The sequence below is a fragment of the Pinus tabuliformis genome, chromosome 8, assembly GCF_031772625.1.
Source record: "Pinus tabuliformis cultivar Carrire ecotype Pingquan chromosome 8, CPIR1, whole genome shotgun sequence".
In the NCBI taxonomy this organism is placed as follows: Eukaryota; Viridiplantae; Streptophyta; class Pinopsida; order Pinales; family Pinaceae; genus Pinus; species Pinus tabuliformis.
Genome location: NC_142294.1, coordinates 306,373,167 through 306,389,465, shown reverse-complemented (window position 1 = coordinate 306,389,465; position 16,299 = coordinate 306,373,167). Strand labels below are relative to the sequence as shown.

Below are 16,299 nucleotides of genomic sequence, written 5' to 3'. Positions count from 1 at the left end.
GGAGAACTCATATTGAGTCCCGGCATTGTAATTTCTCTGCTCAAAGACATAATAAAACAAGGCCACCACTGAAGTTGGACCAGAGACGTAGCCCTGGAGAATAGGGTGAACTCCTTATTAAAAATTGTCTGTGTCTTTATGTTGCTTACTATATTTCTCTACTGTCTTTCCATTCAAAATGTCTGTGTATTGGCAATCTGATCGATTCATTGTTTCAATAACACAGAACACGCACCAGCACATGGGTCTGTAATACCTTTTGTATAATAAATCTTTAATTGTGGTCACTCATAGGGTGATTATCAGATCACATCCAAACTAGTTGATGAGATTGATCTTGATGTTGTACCCTTGGATATCTATGGTATTGTATTGGGGAGTCTATATTTGTATGATAGGAAAGAAATTTTATTTCTCCATGAAAACAAGTATCATCTCACGAAAGATGAGGTGGAATACATTGTTAGAGCTCATTGCGTCAAAGTCTGTGCCAGTCTTGTAAGTGTAGGCCAGATGAAGAGATTGATTAATTCCAACAAAGGGTGTATTCTCATGGTTGTGAGAGAAAAATATGCCGAGACATATGAAGCTTTCCAAGGTTGTGATACCACTCATAAAAAGGAATTGTATGAAATTGTTTCTAACTACGATGGGCTTTTTTAGGAACCAAGTGGGTTGCCTCCAAAACTTGAGATCCAACATGAGATTCACTTGCAACAGGATGTTGCTTTACCAAACATTAGTATGTACAGGTTGTCAGCGGTCGAGATGGAGGTGATAAAGAAGAAGGTACAGGAATTGCTGAACCAAGGGGTCATAAGACCAAGTTCTTCTCCATGTGGCTCACCTATCGTGTTGGTGTCGAAAAAGGATGGCACATGGAGGATGTGCGTAGACTATAGGGCACTCAACAAAATAACGGTGAATAATTGGTACCCTATCCCTCACATTGATGATTTGTTAGATCAATTGAAAAATGCTATCTATTTCATAAAACCGGACTTGCACAGTGGTTATCATCATGTCAGGATTGCAGAACAAGATGTATAGAAGACTGCATTCAAGACAAAACGGGGGTTGTTTGAATGGATGGTGTTGCCATTCGAACTGTGCAATACTTCGACCACATTCATGAGGGTGATGAATGATATTTTCAGGCCTTTTCTTGATGATTTTGTACTTGCGTATCTTGATGACATTCTTGTTTATAGTAGGACATGGGATGATCATGTGTGTCATGTTAAAAAAGTGCTTGGTGTTTTGTAAAAAGAAAAATTGTATGTCAAAATGTCAAAATGTGAGTTTGGGAAGACCTCTTTGGTTTACTTAGGTCACATTTTCAGTGGTGGACAATTGAAAAAAGATCCTTCTAAAATTGATGTGATTGTAAAGTGGACTAAACCCACCAATATTATAGAGGTTCGTAGCTTTTTGGGTGTAGTATTGGAGAAGGTTCATTGCCAACTTCTTCGTCATTGCATCCCCCTTACATGCATTGGTGAGTGTGAAGAAAACCTTTCAGTGGGGAGAAAAGCAGCAGAAAGACTTTGATGTACTGAAAGAAAATATCAGCACCAAACCAGTTTTTGCCTTACCAGACCTCCAACAACCTTTTGAGATCGAGACTGATGCTAGTGGATACGCCATGGGATCAATATTGATGCATCATAGGAAACCAATATGTTACCATTCAGAGACATTCTCCCAAGTTGTTGTGAACCATCCCACATATGACAAAGAGTTGTATATCTTGGTTCAAAGCGTGAAGAAGTGGAAATACTATTTTATCAGCAAGGAGACCATCATTCACACAGATCACCAGCTCTTGCAGTACCTTCAGTCGCAGACCAATCTTCAACAAGCAAGCCATTTTAGATGGATGGATTCCTTTAACATTTTCACTAGGTAATAAAATAGAAGAAGGGCACCAACAATAAAGTGGCATATATGCTTTCTCGCCCTCCTATTTCTGCATCTATAGTTTTGCAAAATGCCTCTTTATCTTTTGAAATTTATGTTGAACAATATGTTGATGATGATGATTTTAAGGATATTTATGCAAAGATGACTCATGGATCGCAGGTGGATAATTACCATTTGTAGGGAAAGTTGTTGTATCACCTTGGAAAACTTTGTATCCCCACTAATGAACGAATACATGTAATTAAAGAGGCACATACCTCTCTTGTGTCAGGTCATTTTGGTGTAGGGAAAACTTTGTGTCATTTGTAGAGGTTGTGTTATTGGCCTCGCATGAAAAATATTGTGACTCGATATGTAAAGGGATGTGTGTTGTGTTTAGTTAGCAATCCCACTAATAGAAAATTGAGGCTCTACACACCACTCCTTGTTCTAAGTTGTCCATGGGAAAGTGTGTCAATGGATTTTGTAGGTGGTTTTCCTTTGTCTAGGAGAGGTCATGACTATTTGTATGTCATTGTGGATCGATTTAGCACAATGCGTGTATTAATGCCTTGTAAGAAGCAGGTCATTGTAGAACAAACTTCCCATCTCTTCTTCTAATTTGTATGGGTCTGCTTTGGGCAACCCACATACTCTCTCTTTCTTGGAGAGTTTTGGATGAGTTTGTGGAGAATGATGGACACCAAGTTGAAGAGGAACACGACATTTCATCTGCATAATGGCGAACAACTAGAGGTTGTCAACTACACAGTGATACACTTACCCCGAGTCTATTGTGGCAAGCATCCCAAGTTGTGGGATGAGCAACTTCCTTATGTACAATATGCATACAACCGAGCAATGCATTCATCCACGCAGAGCTCACCATTTGAGACATTCTTTGGTTATTTACCAAATAATCCCTTAGACATGGTCTTTGGGAGAGATGAAGATTTCAGTGGGCAAGATGATAGGGTCAAAGCGTGGAATTTCATTCAACAAATTCAGATGATTTACCAGGTAGTGCAAGAGAAGTTGGAGAAGAGTCAAGCTCAATACAAAGCCTAACATGACAAGCACCAAGTCGATCACCAATTCCAGGTTGGAGACAAAGTGTGGCTCCACATTAGAAAAGACATGATGAAAGGGGAAGGAAAGAAGTTGTGACCAATCTGATATGGCCCATTCACCATATTAGAGAAGATTGGAGACAATGCTTTTCATCTCGATTTTCCAACATACATGCAGATGTACTCAGTGGTGAACGTTGAAAATTTGAAGCTTTATGAGCCTCTATTGATCATGGACACCGAAGAGGTTGGATAGGTTCCTACAGTGGACAATTTTGCACCAGAATACTTGGACAAGCTATTAGAGGACATCATTCTTGACAGGAAAACCAAGATTTCATGATAGGGAGACGTGGAGTACCTTCGTATTGGTTTCAAAGGAATGCATCTGAGTAAGGCTCGATGGATGGAAAAGGAGAAAGTGAGGGAACAATTCCCTCACTTTCCAATTGACTGATAAAGATTTGGCGGTCCAAAAGCTCATTAGTGGGGAGGAATGATCCGGGAGGAATCATAAATAAACGTGGTCTTGAAAATAAATCAAAAATCAAAATCATCAAATGGAAATGAAACTAGGACCAGATCGTAGTGCTCGTCGCCCTAATTCTAACGGTGTGAACGACACTCAAATCCAAGTTTGTATGCTCAAGTTATAGCTAGTCAAAGTTTGGGTCTGTTGAAATGTGGCAACAAGAATATTCCAATTTTAATTTGTCCTTGAATTAAAATTGAGAATTAAAATTCGAATTTAGTCTCACCAGCTGCTTGAAAAAGTAATTAATTAATTCATCTTGGATTAATTAGTTGGAGAAATTCAAGCTATAAGTCTTTGTGAAGTCATGCAACAGTTATCCCTTAAATTAAGGAGATTATCCCTTAATTAAGGAGATAAGGATGAGTTATAATTGAGTTGTAATTAGTTAGCTCAGTTAACTGAGTTATGTCCAGTTAAATTAGTTCCAAACAGTTTGAGGAACTAATTGTGAGTTCAGTCAGTTAATGCATGCATGCATCAAACTAGTGTACTCCAGATAATTGAACATTCTCTCATACATAACTCATGCATGTCTATTCAGAGAAAGACCCAGTTGAGATTAAAGACAGGGACAATGTACTATCAGTTGTAAGAATTTTCCTATAAGGAAAACTATTTCATGCAGAAGGAATTCATTCCTTGAGATTTGCACAGTTTTACAGGGTGTAAGATCAGTGTGAGTGATCATTGTTACACTTGGTAACAACTGGATCACCCAGGAAAAACAACGCAAGGAAATAGGAGCTTGGAGGGCAGAGGAGAAGGCATATGAGCAGTCTATTTTTTCTGTGAGCATCAGTGAGGGATTGTACTGAGAGCTGGCTAGCTGTGAGAGCTAAAGCTTTGTGTAATCCTAATATATTTCCACTTGTATAATAATACAGATAGAGGGGTTTTTAGTCGAGGCTTTCCCCAGAGTATTCTTCTGTGTTTCATGTGCATTGATTCTTATTCTGGTAATATGTGTTCTACTTGATCTTGCTCAAATCTATTAAGCTTCCGCAAGTTTGATTGTAGAATTAGATTAAAGTATTTTGCTTTAGTTATATTGCATTATCAAGTTAATCTACAATTAGAATTTCTACATGGTATCGGAGCAAAGGTTATCAGAGCTGTGAACAGTATACAAAGAAGAGAATTCGAAGTTTGAAGTTTGGGATTGCAGGTACAAATCGAATTCATCTCATACTTCAGGTTGGTCAATGGCGTTCTATGGCTTGAGACTCGAGTATGCCTTGGAAGGCAGCTCGAATTACATAGCATGGAAAGATAGAATGGAAGTTGTATTAGAAGACAATGGTTTGAAGGATTTCATTGATCAAGAAATCCCCAAGCCAACTGCAGCTAATGCACAAGAATTGGCTAAATGGAAGAAGTGTGTGGCGAAGGCGAGACAAATTCTTCTAGAGGGAGTTCGAGACCATATTGTCTCGAGTCTCCATGGGAAGGATACTCCGTTTTCAATGTGGAAGACATTGAAGGACCTCTATCAGAACAGTAGCGACCAGAGGAAACTGGCACTCAAGGATAAGCTTTGGAAAATCAAGATGGAGAAGGGTGATACTATTTCTACATATCTGAACAAGCTCACCACCTATAGAGATGAGCTTGGTAGTGTGGGAATAACTACTGCCGATGATGATATGGTGAGCCTTGCTCTCCTCGGTCTTCCAAAGAGCTGGAATAGCTACCAGGACTCTGTAAATGGAAGAGAGAAACTGCCAGATTGGGAACGACTGTGGTCGGATCTCATGCAGGAGGAGATCAGGAGGAGCACTCGAGATGGTTCTTCATCAAAGAATGATGATGAAGAAAATCTGGCCTTAGCGAGTAAGGCAAGGAAAGGGAAAGGGAAGGCTTCCCATTCCAAATTGAATTCTTCTCATGGAGGGAAGAAGGGTGACAAATCTAAAGTGAGATGCTTTAATTGTCACGAGATGGGACATTATGCAACTAATTTCCCATCGAAGAAGTCCAAGAAGGGATCCACAAAAGGATTGGAAGGTGAGGCATTAGCCTCTCAGTTCGAAATGGACTTTACCCTCATCGCATGTATGGTTTCATCGATGGTGGGTTGTGTTTGGTATCTTGACAGTGGAGCCTCATTCCACATGACTGACGATAAAAGTTTATTCAGTACCTTGGAGGAGAAAGACCTCAATATGTGCATAGAGATGGGTGATGATGGAAAGTACAGTGTTTTAGGAGTGGGCACGGTTTCTTTTCAGAGGGAGCATGGAGCTCCTCTCACCTTGACAGATGTGAAGTATGTGCCTAGACTAAAGAAGAACTTGGTATCGGTCGCGATGTTGGAGGACAAAGGCTACGATGTTGTCTTCAGTAAAGGAAAGGCATTCCTAAGACACATAGCCACAGGTTAGACCAAGAGGATTGGGATTCGAGTGAAGAATATCTATAAACTAGAGGTAGATGACTGTGCTGCATTGAGTTTGAAAGCAGAATTGGTGCAAAGCCAAGACATTGGCGAGTTATGGCACAGGCGGTTGGGCCATTTGCATCATGGGGCCTTGAAGATAATGCAACAGATATCTACAGGACTTCCCAAAGGTAAACTTGAGCAAGTTGACACATGCAAAGGTTGTACCTTGGGAAAGTACGCCAAGTCTTCCTTTCATGATCGAGACAGTCGAGCAGAAGCGATCTTAGAGCGAGTTCATACTAATTTGTGTGGACCATTCTCGACGGCATCCACAGTGAAGCAAAGGTATTATGTGATTTTCATTGATGATTATTCTCATAAATGCTGGATTTATTTCATGCAGAAGAAGGATCAAACCTTCTCAAAGTTTTGTGAGTTCAAAGCTTTGGTTAAGAAAGAATCAGGGAAGAAGATCAAGGCCTTGAGAAGCGACAACAACATTGGAGAATATGTCTCTCAAGAGTTTAAGGACTTCTGTGCAGTGGAAGGAATTAAACGGGAGTTGACAGCACCTCATAACCCACAGCAGAATGGGGTGGCTGAGAGGAAGAACAAAACGATTGTAGGGGAAACATGGGCGATGCTGCATGACCAAGGCCTACAACTTCATTTGTGGGCTGAGGCATGCAACACAATGGTCTATTTGCAAAATAGAAGCCCACATCACATACTTGGGATGAAAACACTAGAGGAAGCCTTCTCCAGTGAGAGACCAGTGTGGGTCACTTCAGGATCTTTGGCTCATCGGTATATTGCCATGTGACAAAGGATGCATGGAAGAAGCTTGAGCCAGCAGCTGATTTGGGGATACTTGTGGGGTACACTGATACACCCCACAACTATCGAGTGTACTTCCCTACCAATTGGAGGATAGTGGTTCGCAAAGATCTCAAGTTTGATGAGCAGAAGGCCATGCGAGTTTCCCTTAAGAGGGACCTCCAACTACAAGCTATGGAGGAACTATTGGTTCCTAAGGAGGAGGAGCCTCAGATTGATGCGAATCAACTGCATGCAGAGGTTCCAGGAGTGGAGACATCCACTCAAGCAGAGTCTTCCAGAGATGGAAGGAAGCACACAAGAGAAGCTGACAGATTGTTGTCGGATGCGAGAGAGAATGTGGGAGAACCATCTTCTCAGCGCAGACAAAGGAGGTCACCTGAGAGGTACACTGGATACATGACCCTTGTTGGGGAATGTGTTGAGACCAAGCCATCTTCCTTTGAGGAAGCAGTGCAGCAGCTGATTTGGGTTGATGTTATGGTGGAGGAGTATGACTCCATAGTTTGTAACAGTGTTTTGGATGTGGTTCCAAGACCGGAGAACAAGTCAGTTGTGAGTTCCCATTGGCTTTACAAGGTAAAGCAAGCTGATGATGGTAGTGCGGAGAAGCATAAGCCAAGATTTGTTTCGTGGTTTCTCACAGGTCGAGGGGATTGACTATGATGAGACTTTTGCTCTTGTAGCAAGGTACTCATCTATCAGATCGATGTTGGCACTATTAGCACAGATGGGTTGGAAGATCCATCAGATGGATGTGAAGACTACATTCCTCAATGGCAAGATTGAGGAAGAGGTGTGCATAGAGCAGCTGGAAGGTTTTGAGACCTTCGATTATGAGTTGCATGTGTGTTGACTCAAGAGAGCTTTGTACGGGCTGAAGCAAGCACCTCGTGCTTGGTACACCAAGATCGACAACTACTTCACTGGGTTGGGCTTCACAAAGAGTGAAGCGGATGCGAACCTGTACCACATCATGGTGAAAGGTAAGCAGTTGATCATTGTACTTTATGTTGATGATCTCATATTGACAGGTGATGATCAGTTGATCATGTCTTGCAAGGAGGACCTTGCAAGAGAATTCGAGATGAAAGACATGGGTCTCATGCATTACTTCCTTGGCATGGAAGTATGGCAAAAGGATGGGGAGTTGTTTGTGTCTCAAGGCAAGTATGCCAATGAGATACTTAGGAGATTCCACATGGAGAAGTGAAAGCCCATGTAGACTCCTCTAGCAGGTAACTGGAGGAAGGAGGATGCTACTTCAGGAGAAGTAGTAGAAGCTACTGTGTACAGGCAGCTTGTGGGTTCACTGATGTACTTAGTGAACACACAACCAGATTTGTGCTATGCGGTGAACCAATTGAGTCAAGCTATGGTTCAACCTACCAAGATGTTTTGGAAGGCGAGAAAGCATGTATTGAGATACCTCAGAGGCACATCTCAGTATGGATTATGGTACAGACGAACAAAGGGAGTGAAGCTACAAGGCTTCACTGATGTAGATTGGGCAGGGAGTCCATTAGATCGGAAGAGCACATCAGGTGGAATTTTCAACCTTGGGTCGGCGACAGTTTCTTGGTACAACAGGAAACAGAGGTCGGTTTCACTCAACACGGTAGAGGCCGAATACATGGTTGCAAGTCAGGCAGCATGTGAGGCCTTCTGGATGCAGAAAATTCTAGTTGGTTTGTTTGATCAGAGGATGGATCGAACTGTGATCTATTGTGATAATCAGAGTTGTATCAAACTCTCTAAGAATCCAGTATTTCATGACAGGTCCAAGCACATTGACATTCGGTATCATCATCTCAGAGACTGTGTGGCGAGGAGGATCATGTTGTTGCAGTATATTTCAACCGAGAAGCAAGATGCTGACATTTTGACTAAGGCATTGTCAAAGTGTAAATTCGAGTTCCATAGAGACAAGATCGGGGTGGCAGATAATCCCTTCCTTGTTGAGAGGGAGTGTTGAAATGTGGCAACAAGAATATTCCAATTTTAACTTGTCCTTGAATTAAAATTGAGAATTAAAACTCGAATTTAGTCTCACCAGCTGCTTGAAAAAATAATTAATTAATTCATCTTGGATTGATTAGTTGGAGAAATTCAAGCTAGAAGTCTTTGTGAAGTCATGCAACAGTTATCCCTTAAATCAAGGAGACTATACCTTAATTAAGGAGATAAAGATGAGTTATAATTGAGTTGTAATTAGTTAGCTTAGTGAACTGAGTTATGTCCAGTTAAATTAGTTCCAAACAGTTAGAATCCAACCACCAGAATGGGCGAATTTATCGCCTTCCTGGTTTGTCTAATATCCCTTAATTTCCGACGGGAAAATTGGAACTATATTGTTTAAGAAAAATAATAAATATATTTTTGGGTTGGTGGGCCACTATCCCCACCACCCTTCCCAACGACAATATTAAAAAATATTATATAATGAGTGGGTGGGCAGCCACTGGCGGCCCTGCCTGACCCACCGATGAACGAAATGTTATCAATATAGTGTGGAGCTGGCGGGGGTTGAACCCGCCCGCCCTGGTGGGTCGGTCCGCCACTCGGGCGGCTCCAAGTGTCAACCATCCAAACAAACACTGCCCAAAATATATAATGCTCCAACCTTCCAAACTACAGTGGAACCATAATATACTATATGGGGTGTGGCGGGGTTTGAACCGGCCCCACCAAATCTGCCAAACTTAACCATTGTGCCAATGACCCATGCCTTGGCCAATTTGCCCCTCACATCTATTTAAACATTCATACGCCATTCGAATGGAGGCAGTGATAGAGGATGGGCGGAACCCTGAGAAACAAAGGTTGTGGAACCATGAACGAGGGTATCTTGGAGATGCTGAAAAGATTCCCTTAGAGGGCCAGAGGTGTCAATGTAAGAATTGGATAAGTTTATAGTCAATTTTGCACGTTTTCACGCTAGGAATCCATCCGTGCAATCCATTTTTCTCGCCGAGATCTCCATTTTGAGGACATCATCCAAATTGGAGGTATGAGGGTCATTTTTTTAAAGTTGCTTGTAACTGATTTCTTTGATGCTACTTAATAAAAGAAAGCATTCCCACTTTTAAGCAGGGCCCGAAGACCCATATTGGGTGAAATCGGTAATCAAATCATTTGTGTGCCTTTGATCTCATGGTTGCTTTATGATTTTCGCTTCTTTTTCATGTGTTAAGTTACTTAGTTAATATGCTCTTTTATATGCAATTCTGAATGCATCCTTGAAGTTAAAAGATCTGGATCATCTTAGGCTGCTTCCAAAGACTATCCCGATAATAAATATTTATTGATGCTAAAAGATGCTAGGAGATATTCATACAAACACATATCTGAGCATATTACGTATACTTCCCTCTCTTAATATCCTCTGAGACCTTGAAAAAGATACCAATGGCATTGCCTATGCCTTCAAGGGTTTCATCCTCCCAATATTCACTTAGAAGAGAAAATAATCGAACACACATTGGGGCAACAAGGAAGCCTTCCTTCTCCAAATTATATTTCTCTTTCCAATTTGCATGAAGAGCCTTGCATTATTAAAAAAATATCATCATTCTTCAAAAACCATTGATCTATCTTCTAAGTCGGAGAAAATTACTGTGAATAATTCTTTTTCCCCTAGCTCCAATTCTATTTGACCCTAAAGGTTCCATTTAGTTTGGATCCACCCAATTAGAGACTTTTCAGAGGGCCATAATCTAATGAAATCGCAGATCAGAGCAAGTTCCTACAGATATTGGATATATTTTCCAATCTCACTAGATATAACCTCATATTCTGATCTTGCACTGCTTGTGGAAGGCAATGCCTTGAATTTCTAGCTTGCCAAGATGCACCCAACAAAGGTGATCAGTTCGCCCAACTGCTTTATGAAAAGGATGTCGAAGATGAGGAGATTGAAAGAGAATATTAGTAGATCTAGAATCCTTATGAACTCCTTAAACAATTTGACTAAAGGAAGGGGCAAAGCCCCCTCTCATGGATCTTATCATGGATGGCTATGTAGAAGAAACCCTAAGATTGCAGAGGTGATCAATAATATTTTTACATTGTTATTAAAAAAAATGGTAGGTGTTATACAATTATGTTATTTAAGATAGACATTGAAATATTTTATTTATGGGTAAGAATGAGAGTGAATTATTTTTACCATATCTCCTTCATACTTAGTTGTAATATCAACAACTAACAGAGTGAGCACATCGAGAGTGGTATTATTAATGTTTTATAATGCTTTTAATTAAAACTAACCAAATATGTATATTCATTTTTCTTTTTTGTTAGATAATGCAAGTCCTGAGATGACTAACACGACTAACCCATGGCTTGAGTAGCCACAACCCAAGAGCATCTAAACCATGAAAATCACCTAGGGATTGCACCCTGCTTGGGCCACACTAGCCCTTAGCATGGTTGAATTTTTGCCTGCAGGGCTTTGAACCAGTGACCTTTTCACTATAGAGTGCCTTAACAGAACACCCTGTCATCTTCTATTTTATGCCTTGTGAGCAATATTCATTTTTGTTTTTTACTATAGTGGACATTTTTTTTCATTTGGAGAATAATTCATTTTTATTTTAAAAGAAACACACGTCAACTTGAGGTTGACCATCAGAGAAATTATACATCTCCCTTATATTGGGTTGTAAAATATAGTACAATCAACAAATGAAAATACATTCATCCACTCACTTCTTGCTCACACCCTCATTTTTATCATAGATAATTTCTGACTTGTAAATAAGCTTTGTTACAATACAATGAATTGTCAATACCATATACCTAAATAACAACTAATATACAATGAAACCAACTAGTTACCGATCTCTAAGAGAAAAACCAACATACTTTTTATTAAAAAAATATGTTTACATCATCAAAAATAAGCCTTGTTCTACTCCATTCCTCAAAATATCTAGAACAAGTTATATCTAAGATCAAAGCCAAAAAAATTCTATCCAATAGACATATTAGGACACCCTATATCACAATAACACAAAAACTGCTCTCTCGATATATACAAATGCACCATACACAAAAAAGGTTGTCAATACAATATCTATTTTCCCCAATCTTTGGAGAGAGTCCTTGCAAAAAGTTGAAAAATAGATTTCTCCATATTGTTTATTGCAACCTTCCTTGTATAATGCATCTTCTACACTGGTTTGTTCCCTATATATGTGAGAAAAGCTTAGTGTTTGACATCTACTAGACAACATTTTAATGTGCTTCATCCAATTTATGAGCATGGCATGGTTCAAGAGAACACCGAATATGAACCCAGTGAATAAGCACTTTGGAATCTCCAAAGACATCAATAGACTCGATGGATAACCATTTAGCACAAAAAAGTAGCCCCGAAAGAGATATAATCTATGCTCTAGTATTAGTATCCACCCCACTTTGCCAACATAAATAATAATAAATACCAGGTTTAGTGACAATATATGCCCCACAACCACAAACATTTTTGCATGCCGCCTTATCAAAAAAGTCAACTGGAAATCTGTTCCAAACATCCACCTGTTTTATAACTCTCGGAGAAGCCATTTTATTAACTAGACTAACTTCTAAATAGTATGTAACAACCTTCCTACAAATAAGCATGATGTCTACATAAAAATCCTAAGAAATATGAGTATTCCTACTTCTCCATATCCCAAGAACATATAAAATAAAAGAGTATGCAACAACCTTCCTACAAATAAACATATCTACATAAAAATCCTAAAAAATGTGAGCATTCCTAATATCCCCAGAAAATATATAATAAGAGAGTGCGATATATCTTGTTATTAGTCATCCATTCCAATAAACAATCTTCAATAGAATTTGAATTCTACTTTGCAGAAATTTCAAGATCTATTTTATTTTGCACATCGCACATCTCCTTGGCTTAAGGAAACCTCTCTTGAATAAGGCCCCACTTATAGAATTTTTGAAACCAACTTTGATCCTCCCAAGATGTTTGTGAATCTTCCAGAAATTTCAAAAGAACTAATAAAATTTGTAGATTTTTTTTCCTCAATGCTTTAAAGGTCAATGACAAAATTTGCCATAGTCTAACCAACTGGCAAACCCTGCAAATTTGATTATTATGGAAATTTCCCCAAGATTTTAATAAAATCCAGTAAATTTTTTTGTAAATCCAAATTAGAGCATTGAAACTTTAATATTTTGAATACCCAATAAATTTTGGATGGAATATTTATTGGATGGAATGGACACTGTTAAATCTATTTCCACCCTAAAAAATATTATTCAAACATTACTACTGCGAGAATTTTTTTTATTCATTTTAACCAAATTCCATCCATTCCCTTGGGCTCAGTAGACAACGCAAAAATATTTTCCATTTCCAATTCACACGTCCAGTGTCCTGCTCTTTGTGGACAGCAAAACCCCGTGACACGGATTCTTGGAAACTTCGTCATTAGTTCCTATTTTAATATTTATAAATCGATGAACCCATGATAAGCCAAATTAAACACGACCGCACAGCTGTGAGCAACAATAGCATAACGTTCTGCTCCTCGATTTTCATCCCTATACACCATTAATGGTACCCTCTCTTTTTCTTCCAGGTTGGTCACGCTACCATAGTTTTCCTTCTGCGAAAAGAAATGTTTCAGATCCATCTTCTGATTCAGCATCGGTGGTTTTTTGTCGTTGTTGAACTCAGCATCGTGGATGTTTTAAGCTCTTGGATTTCGCAGAATGTTTCGCACATTTGATGTTGCAAAATTCATACTACTGCTACAGATCGGACGATGGAGTTGAAATCCGCGCGCAATCATTCTCTTACTCTTGGCTTGCAGTTTCGGCACTTGGAAAGTATATAAAACGATGAGGTACAGCATCGTAATTGAAAATGAGTTCTTGATTCGCTATAGTGGGAGATGAGATCAATTAGTCAGCCCACTTATCTCCTACTGTAGCGAACGAGTAACTCATTTTCAAGTACGATGCTCTGAAATAGGTTTTATTTCTCAGAGGCGCAGTGGCTGGAGGCATTGGGTGCAGGTGTCAATTCGCAACTCCCCATTGTTTGATGTGCCTGCAGAACTCTGTTCCGTGCTTGAGAGGCTATTGTTCTTCTTCATTTTCTCCTGCAATTTGTTGAAGGGAAAGATTTTAGTTTTATGATCTTGTTCATTTTCCCTTGCAATTTGCCAGATCGAGATTTAATTTTATGATCTGATTCTTCTTCTCTATCGCTTCAGAGAGTGAACAAATAGCATAAGGTCTCATCAACAAAGCAATCTGGGGACTAAGAAAACGAAATTCACACTCCCTGGCATGACAAGGGTTTGAATGGTCACCGAAACTGGGCTTGGTTTTATTCATCAACGGAACCATGATAGAAATTCAACACATTTGAGAATCGGGTAGCCTTCTGAATCCTCTTGTTCATTTTAATTTTTGTGCCTGATAAATACACCATTCTTGTTTTGGTTTTTGAAACGTCAATAATAGATCAACACGGGTCAACGTTTGCAGAAGTAGGATGGTAGTGGGTGAGAAAGGTTGCAGATGAACTCTATCCTTCATGCGATGTACTTGAGTTATCTAAGGTTTCAAAGATTTTTAAGGATCTGAGTAATAAATCCAATGTAAAGCTGAAGGTGGGATCGTTGAGTGGTAGCTGTGGGTGCCTAGTTTAGGGTGCTTTACATTTTTACTGGAGTATGCTGCGGGTAGATGTGAAGTGGGCAACTTTATATGCAGAGTGGATTGATGAGGGGCAGAAATTTGAGGTGCCCAAATGTCCCCATTTACCCCTGCCAAAGGTTTTCAAACATTTAAAATTCGATGTTGTGCCATAAACTTGATGCAGCTGTAAATCTGGCTCCATCAATGAAGGGATCCAGTGAATATGTGCTTCTTATAGCAGAGTGCTGGCCGATCCCGCACCCTTTTACTTGTAAAGATCTCATAGTCCGCCAGAACGCCTACTCTGTGCTTCTTATAGCGGACTGCTGGCCGATCGCGAACCCTTTTACTTGTAAAGTTCTCATAGTCCGCGAGAGAACTACATGGTTATACAGGCCCGACTTGAAAGAGTGGAAGGAAAAACTGAAACTGGCCCCCCCCCCCCCCCGGCTCTAATCACGGGATGAGATGAAAGGTTAAATTCTAGAATTCCTTTTCCTTCCCCTCTCTAATCACATGATGAGATCTTTGTTTTGACTAGTTGCTGCATTGACAACTCATAGAAAAATTCTTTTCTGCTTTTACATACACAACCAGGCAATATCCAGGGAACCGTAGGGCCTAAGCGTGAGGCATGTGCTACAATTCTACACTCAGAAGAATTTTATGTCTGTGGAGCGATTGTTGTTGCTCAAAGCATTCTCCTAAGTTCTAACAGCTTCTAACGGAGATCTAGTGACGCTTGTGGATGGGTCAATTAGTCAGCTCAAGGAGGAACTTCAAGGGACAAGTTCGAAACTGCGGCAAATTGAAAGGATTTAAAACCCAAAGGGTGAGCGTGATGCATACAATGAATGGAACTATTGGTAAGTTCAGTTTTTGACAGCTTACAAACTATGGAATGATAATTTCTGTTGATGTAGGAACATACATTTTCCTTTTGGTATGCCAGAGATAACCGCCACAGGAAATAATGCAGCACTCTTGAACTATGGTATGATGGTATTACCGTATTAGAACCCTCAAATTGTACCTTTCAGCTGCTTATGGATCATATCAATGACATAGAGCCATATAATGGTGGTGACCAGGGATTCTTGAATGAAATATTTACATGGTGTCATTGTCTGCCAAAATCCATGATCTTTTTGAAACATATCTGGTCAAGTGACTCAGCAGATGAGAACCTTAAAACCTCTTTCTCTGGAGCTGATCCTCCAATCTTGTAAGTTCTGCAGTGTGCACTAACGAAATAAAACCATGGCTTTACTTTCGATAGTACGATTGCAAATTGGAATTTTGACTTTCTCCAAAATTTGGCAGTGATGTAGCCCATGTTCCATAATGGAAAGTGCATTTTTATGCCTTAAGAACCTACAAAAGTTTTGCTCGCTACGCTCTTGGCATGGGACAAAAGACAAGCTGAAGCATCAAAACTCCTTAATGAGCACTAGAAATGAAACATTGCTACACATTTGTATCGAATGGTGTTTTCATTGATGCCAACGTCCTTTAATGAACACTTTTAATATTTGTCTGGATTGTATTAGTTGGGAGTTCCAATGGAAGAATGGCTGGAAACCCTAGCTCTAGGGTTTTGTCATGACCCCACGCTGTTTGGTTTTTTGCCACCAAGTGAGCATGGCCCATCATGGGTGTCCGCTAGCCTTGGTACCAACTTGGGGCCCTGACAGGTTTGGATTCCCTAGACAATGTTCAGACGCTGCACTTGTTGGAGGTTTTTGAAGAAGCAAGTCATTGAATTTGCCTTGGAGACCCTTGCCATTGGATTCTTCTTGTCATGACGATTTTGTTAGTGTGTGGAGCGCCATGAGAGGCCTCACAGTTGGAGAGATATGCTTGGTCAAATATCCAAGCCCCTTGCTATGGTCAAAAGCCCTAAA

The 16,299-nt window shown here is 39.9% G+C and overlaps 1 pseudogene; it reads left to right on the top strand.

The window, feature by feature from the left end:
• Nucleotides 1-14,554: 14,554 nt before the first annotated feature.
• On the top strand, nucleotides 14,555-15,924 carry LOC149235358 (putative UDP-glucuronate:xylan alpha-glucuronosyltransferase 3 pseudogene; annotated as a pseudogene).
• Nucleotides 15,925-16,299: the final 375 nt, after the last annotated feature.